Raw genomic sequence first — 10000 nt, forward strand, 5'->3', positions numbered from 1 at the left:
ATATATATATATACGTGCATATATACATACATACATACATACATACATACATACATACATACATAGCATATCTTTTGTCTACATTCCTATATATAATACAGAATGGGACAAGAACACAAAACATCCACACAGACGATACAAAGAAAACAAGGACAGGTCATTCGGAGTTTTCTTTCTGCAGTCGAGATCCAGATTTCCCTTGCAATTTCGGCTGGTTATTCTCGATTTTGCTCCAGCCTGGCCAGCTCCAAGGAAAAACTAAGCTAAGAGCATTAGATTCCTTGGATGAAAGCAGCGAATGTATACAAAAACAAGGACGGAAAAAAACGAACAATGCTACACAAATACAATAAAAATAATAAGGGGACATAACAACAGATGTCTTTCGACTAAGGACGAATAAAATTAAGCTGGTGTATATGGAAATAAAGTCTTACAGCCGGGATACAAGATTTCATAGGCACAAGGAGAAATTACGATGTTGCACGTACAACAGCCGCCCAATCACCTAACTGTCTGGATGTTTTGTGTTCTTGTCCCATTCTGTATTATATATATATATATATATATATATATATATATAATAATAATAATAATAATAATAATAATAATAATAGGGACAAAATCAAATCCAAAATTACAGGTAAAAAGTCAATTAAAATCAATTTATGAAAACTTAAAATTAAATTGAGCTTTGGTTATTTTCTCTAAAACTATATATATATATATATATATATATATATATATATATATATATATATATATATATATACTTTATTTAAAAGCAGCAGAAATATAACAAAAAAACCGTTACTCTGAGTTTCACGTTCCCATACATCGGACAGTTTTGCTTACTATGGTATATATATATATATATATATATATATATATATATATATATATATATATATATATATATATATATATATATATATATATATATATATGTATATATATATATATATATATATATATATATATATATATATATGTATATATATATATATATATATATATATATATATATATATCTATTATAAGGTTTTTAAACTTTTAAATTTTCATATTCAAAAGAATATAAATATATATATATATATATATATATATATATATATTTATATATATATATATATATCTATATATATATATATATATATATATATATCTATATCTATATATATATATATATATATATATATATATATATATATTAGTAGTTTTAGCCGCCTGCACGTTATTGCCTACTTAGTAATAGGCCTCTGGAAAGTTGCATCTTTACTCCTGTCAATGCCCAGATCTCGCACTGATGTTGATTCGGAGTGGCACTAACCTCCTGGGCCAGAGTATCCTAACGGCATTTCATGCAGATTACGGTGTTAGTGGTGCAAGACCTATTTTTCGCCTTTAAATTGCATGTTATTTCCATTTGACCGTTTTCGTTGGCACATCTTAACCCTAACCTAAAAGGCGAAGAGAAAATCTCCGTCATTAAATCTGCAATTAATTTTTACCTTCCAATCGACGAACGGGGGTGATTTAACGCCTGCTGCAGGTAGTGTCTGAAATGGGATGAGAGGCAATAAATCTTATGTCATGCAATTAAGAGAGATCTCGGATCCAGCGAGTCGTTAATGATCCTTGCTTGCTCTGCTATGCAAATCTTGCATCGTTCTCCATTTAGACTCGTATGGGTTCTTTCCGTCTTAAGGTGCTATATGTGGCTTGTCAAAGACGCGAGGTAATGTCTTTCCAAAACCCTAAAACAGGGCCTGTAGTTGTAAAAGCGTTGTTTAAAGACGGTTCTGTCCTTTTTAAAGCTCACGCAACGTATATTATTCTTTGTTTACGAATTAACTGACCGTACAGGTTTTCTACCTCCAGATAGAAAACAGTCTCCCAATAGAGTCTAACGCTAAGTGCTTTATGGATACGAAACCATTGGTAACTCTATGACCTGGCATATACTTAACTGCATGTACATACATTACGACTCTATCCTGGAGAGCGTGCTATTTTTCGGATACCTGATCCACTGACGATATATATATATATCATATGTTATATAGTATGTAAGTCTATAATATGTATGTGTATATGTGTGAGTGCGCACGGATGCATGTATGAATATTTTATTCAAGCGTGTAAAACGTGTAGGTATTATATGTATATTTCGTACATATATTATAGAATATTAGATACACATAGACACAAAATTATAGATTACATAAAAACATGAATTAACATATACTAGTAAATATATCGACTACAAATATGTATAAATTCACATATTGATATATAAATATATTACCAGGAGGACAAACATACAATATATCACATATATAGAAAAACACACACACATAGGCAGACAATTGCCGACAGCTAGCAACAATCAATACACATTGATTTTGAAAAGCTGGCTTTCATTCTAACTTACCACACTACTGTTTCTCGTCAAAGCATCTGGACGTTCTCCAAAAAGCAGCAAGCTTTGGCAGTGAGGTTAAACTTAGTCCAAGATAGTTAATTACATTTTAGGTCTTTCATTGCATTGGTATTCTTTAGCGTAGATCTTGCTCGATTTGAAGCTAGACAAGCACAAAAAACTCACGATATTAAACCGATTTATGTACATAAACCATACATACATATGCATATACTTTCATATTTGTGTGTGTGTAATTTTTAATGTTTTTGTTTAGCACCATCGTGCAAGATAGCTTCTTCCGCCCATGCAACTTAAATTTCCGTAGGCTTTTTACGGAAAACCATATCGCTGAATTCAAGAGGTTGATTGGAGAGGTAAGATTCCTGCATCCCTTCATTCGGTTAACTGAGCCCGACGAGAGACATTTCTGTAAGAAGCCTACGAAAGTTTCCTCTGCATGCGGACCAATCAAACTGTTTTAAATAATAACATATTTAACACCTACAAAATATGCCGAGCATATTTGTCTGTCCACTCACCCCTATATATATATATATATATATATGTATATATGTTGGTGTATATATACATACAGGGTGCTATGGGTAAATTGTTGCCATCTTATAATTTTAATTTCGCACGTACGTTTTGTTGTTTTTGATCTTGTCGTTTACACAGTATAGTAGGGTCAGTTGAGCAATGTCTGTGAGAAAACCAGTACCTTGAGAAATATCTTTTGTCAGAAATTCGGAAACGACATGCAATACTACTTGATATTTGGACCGGAAGCTTCGGTACGAACATTTCAGAGTGTTTGGGTGTCAATCTCAGTACAGTGCAATCTGAGGACATGTTCTGAGAGAAATAAAAATCAAATATCTAATCAACATCATGAGGTTTGTAGTGATCACTAGCGATGGTGACGTTATGTCTCCATTCACCTTCCCACAAGGCCTCAGATTCAACACAGAAGCCTACATCAAGTGCCTGTAGGAGGTAGTGCTGCCTTCGGTCAAGAAGGTGGCTCCTGGAAGACCCTATGTCTAGCAACAGGACTCTGCACCATGCCACACAATCAAGAGAACCCAGTTATGGCTGTCAGACAATTTCTGCGACTACATCACCCCTAACATCTGGGCACCTAACTAACTCCCCATCTTGCAACCCCCTTTATTATGTGTGTGGGGTGCAGTTGAGCGAGTGAGCAACAAAATTCCTTGAAACCCCAAAGAAGTGAGAGAAAGGATTATATATTTCACCGATATAGAATATCGTTGCTTGTGTCATGGTTAGACTAATGTGCGTGTATTTCAATGTAATAGTCTTACTTCTTTTAGTTGATTTTCGCTAAAATGTCAGTGATTGTTTAGCAACATGTAAAGGTTTGCACCGCAAAAATCTTTTATACTTGCATAACAAGGACGTAGTTCGCTGTGGTCAGCTTTTCTAAAATGCTTACTTCGTGAACTGCGGGTTTAGAAGGATTCAGATCTTAATGCTCTTCTCGTATGTATACTTATTATTTCCTACAGTTTTTTGACTTGGCGATACTGGAACATCGCCTTGAAACATTTTACTCGAATAAATTCACTTCCATAATATATTTTACAAACTGAAACTTATTGGTATACTTTACCCAACCATTAAGTTACGGGGATGTAAACAAACTAACACTGATTGTTAAACGATACAATATATATATACACGCATATACAGACACACACACACACACATACGATGTTTCCGCCTTACAGATCCACTCACGTAGATTCGGTCGATGGAAGGCAAAGGTGGAACAGACTTGTCAAAGTTGCCACGCAGCTGGACGGAATCCGGAAACATGTAGTTGGGAAGAAAACTTTTTCGCACCCATCCACGCCTTACGTATGCATGTATAATATTTATGATAGGTTTTGCATAATAGTTTAGGAGGAATATTATAATTGTATGTAAATTATCAAAACGATATTGCATCAAAGCTCTGAAACAAAGAGAAACCATGAAAAACACAATCGCTTAAAACTAGAAAAAAGTTAAAGAAGCATGGCAATAGAAAGGAGAAATGGGAAGTCCATGGATAGCTTTAGGCTAAAAACAATATCCAATATGAATAACCTATGATTCTGAAAATACCCTGTAGTCCATTGTGAATACACACGCACACATTATATATATAAAACAATAAAACAAAGAATATGTGACGAGTGAAAAATGAAATACGTAGTCTTATTATCCCGTGTCTATAAAAACGGATGTTCAGTAAATTTCCGACTTGTGTATATATCGACGACAATATATTGTCTATATTCAGTAGAGTTTCAGTGATAAGGTTTCTGTCCACTTTATTTTGGTCTGAATGCCTGAAAAACGTGACGTAGCAGCCAATGCTGTAGGGTGAGTATTTGTCAGGGAACAAAGTCAACATATTTATGGTCAATTGAATAGGTCATACAATGTGATGATTGAAAGGAGAAATAAAACAGTCCAGTACAGTAGATTACAGAAGGATATTCAATTGTCCTTCAAAAACGAAGTGTACATGTTAACTTCTCGGAAACAATAAATGGAAACTATTTGAGGCGTTGCATTGATAATGTTACAAACAGAAATACAACATGAAAGAATAGAAGATTGGCAGAAAAGTGAGGGAAAGAGGGAGTAAGAGAGAATGTAGTCTGTTAAAGGTTGAAATCGAACTTCAAAATTGAATGAAATTAAGCGGGTACATACACATAAATATGTACGTATTTATGTAAGTCATTGTTCAGTTAATTTTAAGATTACTTGTCAATAGAGACAGAACCGGCTTCTAACCTACATCCAAAGCTCCATCATTTGAATGTCAATATCAGCAACAGGGTATTTTTGTATGTTTATATGCATGTATATATGTATTATATGCGTATTTGTATGTTTTATGTATGTATTCTCATGCATATAGTTACATATCTAGACATGTTCATATATATTTCAATGATACACTTCTGGAAATTTTTACAGATTTTTACAGTTCCAGTGATGTATTGGATCTGTAGTCTTCGAATTAGCTTTCTCTTTCTGGGTTTGAGAAGGCTAATTTCTCAAGATTGGTATTTAGGTAGTATGTTACATATCCCAGGGTCCCAATAATCACAGGTATAAACCTGAAATTAACATCAGCTGGGCAGCTAATTTCCACACCTGTGCACAGTTTTTCTCATCTACCCAAATCATTATATCAGGTATGTTGTGCTTACAATGTATTGATGTCTTCACTGGTACATTTCACCAGTATTCCTTTTCATTATGAGTGGCTATGGCTTCTACCATACTGAAGGTTATTAAATCTTTGTCCTCGGGATTATCCTCCCGACGGATTTTATTATAGAGTGAATGTCCTAGCTATAACATCATGTCTCATCGGTTGATAATACTGCGATGTCATTCTTGGACAACTACTTATGATGTGCGTGATACATTCACTGTGATCTCCACAAAGTCTGCATCGGTTGTCACATTTTACTGGTGTTCCTGCATCTCTGTTCCTTTTGTGCACCAGGTTCATATTTCCTGTTTCTAGATTGCAAACGCATACCCTTCAAAGTGGGAGGTAGTAATCCGGATATTAGTCCATGATAAAACTGCTTTGGTGAGCGATGTTACTATCATCATGTTGCTTTCTGCTATCATATCCATGCATAGTCTTCTGCTCATATAGGCTCATCCTGTCATCCGATGAAGCGTTGCAGTAGAGTCGTGCGACCTCCTTTGGGCATGCATTTTAGATTATCATATAAAGAGTGTTCCTCAACGAGCTGCCTTCCAAGTCCCAAGATGTTTTCAGACTCAAGTATGGAGACTTGGTCAAGGGATGCATTTTGGCACTTGGTGGTTAAATGATGTTGATGAAGGAAAATGATGCGACGTTCAAATGCATTTTGGATCGATATTAATCTTCTGCCGCTTTGGTTTCAATTTAGGTAGAGGCGGTCTACCTAACTCTTTATGTGAAAATTATGTGTGCTTGTTAGTATTTTTCGGGTTTTCATATCAATGGCTCGGATCCAATCAAGCAGCCCAAATGTTGGTATGAGTACTGGCATTGCAAACACATCGTGTGCCAATTTTATTGAATGGAGAGAGTTCTGAGTTCCAAATTTTCTTTATTCGGCTGTATTATTCTTTAGTGACACGTGTTTTGTTACATGTACCATTGTAAGATATATATATATATATATATATATATATATATATATATATATATATATATATATATATATGTGTGTGTGTGTGTATCTATGTATGTATGTATGTATTTATATATGTAGGTGTGTGTGCGCATTATTTTATGTAAGTATGTATATATGTGTGCACGTTATTGTATGTACATATGTAAGTGCGTTCTTGTACGTATGTATGTATCAATGGGGCGATGGTTAAATATACAAACGCATTTCTACATATTTATCTAAGGATACCTATACGCATACATATATACAGACATATAGATTTATATTTACCTGAAAGAACAGACAAAGAAAGACAAACATACACACGCACGCACACACACACACAGACGCACACACACAAACACACACACACACACACACACGCACATATATATATATATATATATATATATATATATACCTATAACAAATTAGGAACGGTAATGTTAGTTACACCCCATTAAGCAATCATTTAGAAATATGCAGTAACAAAATAATTGTTTGTGATGTTTGGAAGTGTGTTAATACTGTCTTCACATGAATATTGTATTCATAATTAATGGCACAATATTGTGTGGAATTCTTTACAGTAAATATGTTGTGCCCATTTCTAGCAGTGACCAATATTGACTTTCACCTTATTGGGTCAGTAAAAATATATTGGTCAGTTACTGAATGTGAGGGTACTGATTAACCCGTTAATCCCAGGTATGTTGCAAATTTCAATAAGGATGAAAATAATCCTTATCCTCTTCCTGCTCCTACTCCTGCTCCTCCACCTCCCCTTCCCCTCCATCCCCCTTCTCCCCATCCCCTTCTCCTCCACCTCCCTTCTTCCTCATCCTCCTCCCTCTCCACCTCCTCTTCTTCTTCTTCTTTTTCTTCTTCTTCTTCTTCCCCCTCCTCCTCCTACCCCACATCCCCTTCTTCTTCCCCTTCTTCTTCTTCCCCTTCTTCTTCTTCCCCTTCTTCTTCTTCCCCTTCTTCTTCTTCCCCTTCTTCTTCTTCCCCTTCTTCTTCTTCCCCTTCTTCTTCTTCCCCTTCTTCTTCTTCCCCTTCTTCTTCTTCCCCTTCTTCTTCTTCCCCTCCTCCCCATCATCATCATCATCATCATCATCATCATCAGTGCTTGCGTGTATTACCATGACCTAGTGGAACGTATCCTACGCAAATTACTTGTGTTTAACTCCAAAATATTTTTCGTCTTTGCTTGTTTTACATCTCGAAAGCCCATTTTCTAAAATAGTTCTTCTTATGAACGCAAGGTACACAATGAAGACACAAATCCCCTTCACTGAAGTACATTCTTATTGTTAAGTGTATCAGTTATCAACAGCCCGCGTCATAATGTCCACCTCAACTCATAACATGCTTGACTCTTAAAAGTCGCTAACTGAGACTTGGACTCAACTCCTACAAACACAAATCAAAATCAAAATTCTAACATTATACTACTACAACTACTACTACTACTGCTGTGCTGCTGCTGCTGCTGCTGCTGATGATGATGATGATGATGATGATGATGATGATTATGATGATGATGATGATTATCATCATCATGGTGGTGGTGGTGGTGGTGGTGGTTGTGGTGATGATGATGATGATGATGATGATGATGATGATGATGATGATGATGATGATGATAACAATAATAATGATCATAATGATTTCATTTATTTACCACAAGTGCAAAGGATGAGTGTGTCAATACCAAAGCAGACATAAAGTGTGGGTGTTTACATAGAATGAAATGATAAAAAAAGAAGAACAAAAGTAAGTATACATGGAATACCTGAAAAAGAGTGTACGTATGTATAGCATATAAAGGTTTAAAAGAATGTCGAGGAGGGTGATGAAGATGTGGCCCTCCTGATACAGGAACGCCTCTAGGAATAATCGAGGAACCCCACTTGTCTCCGACTCTAGACTTAGAGAGGTACCATCCATTCTTGCCATTTTCGTAAATTTCGCCCACCTTTCAATAAACTCATTCGAGGACAGCACTTCCCTCTCTACTTTCACTTTCCTTTTCAAGTTAAACTTGAAGAATTCAATGAGAGCTCTACCAAAGAGGAAGGTATGTATCCTCACGCCTTTCACCAAACAGCCTCTTTTGCCACAGGCACTAGGCAAAGGAGAACTGTGTTGTCTGCCCGATTGAAGGAGGGCACCAGTATTCCAATAGTTTAATCTGTTGTGTGTATATGAATAATAACAATAATAATGCTTTTAACTGAAGACACAAGGCCTGAAACTTGGGTTGAGGGCACTAGTCAATTACTGTTTCACTGATACTTAATTTACCGACCTCCAAATGATGAAAGGCAAAGTCGACCTCGGCGGAATTTGAATTCAGAACGTGAAGAGGAACGAAACATCGTTAAGCAATTTGCCCAGCGTGCTAACGATTCTGCCAGCGCAACGCCTTTCGTTGCCATAAAGATTACAATACAGCAACACGAATATAACAAATAAAATACACGGCGCACGCATACACACACAAGCAACACTTAACATATACACACACACTAAAAAGACACAAGAAAAACAATGGTACTATCGGTCATGGCTTAATTGATTCACCAACTGGTTGAATAAACACTTCGCACAAACACGCACACAGACTCAGCGCAAAGTACACTTAGATGTCAGACACACGCACCTACACACCTAAATTCACACGTACATCCATAAGACAACATAATAGAAAACAAATAGGTTCTAACAATGAGTAATACACGTACACAAGTGTACCGTATTATATATTCGTAGGTTGCACATAATCATATGCATACAATAAGAGATTTATCGGAAATATGTAGTCTATCATGAAGCTATCTCGATCAACACACACACACACACACACTGACACACATTGACCCAGATACACATACAGATGTATAGCATACTCTGCACCCTGATAATATGCTACAAGGCAAATGGCTGATATGAGATCAGATATCGCGCCTGGAATCACATACAGATATTCATGCTAATACATCACTACACAACCGACTTACACAACTACACGCAAAAGACACCCGTTACGCAAATACTCACGAAGGATATTACGGCACAACATGCATACACACTGAACAGACACAGACACAGACAGGCAGCCAAACGGACAGACACACACACACACACACACACACACATATACGTATACACACGTTCGCTAAAGCTGATCTCTATTCCCCCGTAGACAGGACACCATGGAACGCATCTCGAATCAAAACCACCCTACCCACAAAACAGAAGCACACACCATACACACATTGGCATACACAGTGCTAGTCACGTCAGCTAAGCTACGCCACCACACATAATACTTTTATCTAACAACACATGTCGCACCGATATC

Source organism: Octopus bimaculoides, chromosome 7 (assembly GCF_046866305.1).
Source record: "Octopus bimaculoides isolate indiv1 chromosome 7, ASM4686630v1, whole genome shotgun sequence".
NCBI classification, from domain to species: Eukaryota; Metazoa; Mollusca; class Cephalopoda; order Octopoda; family Octopodidae; genus Octopus; species Octopus bimaculoides.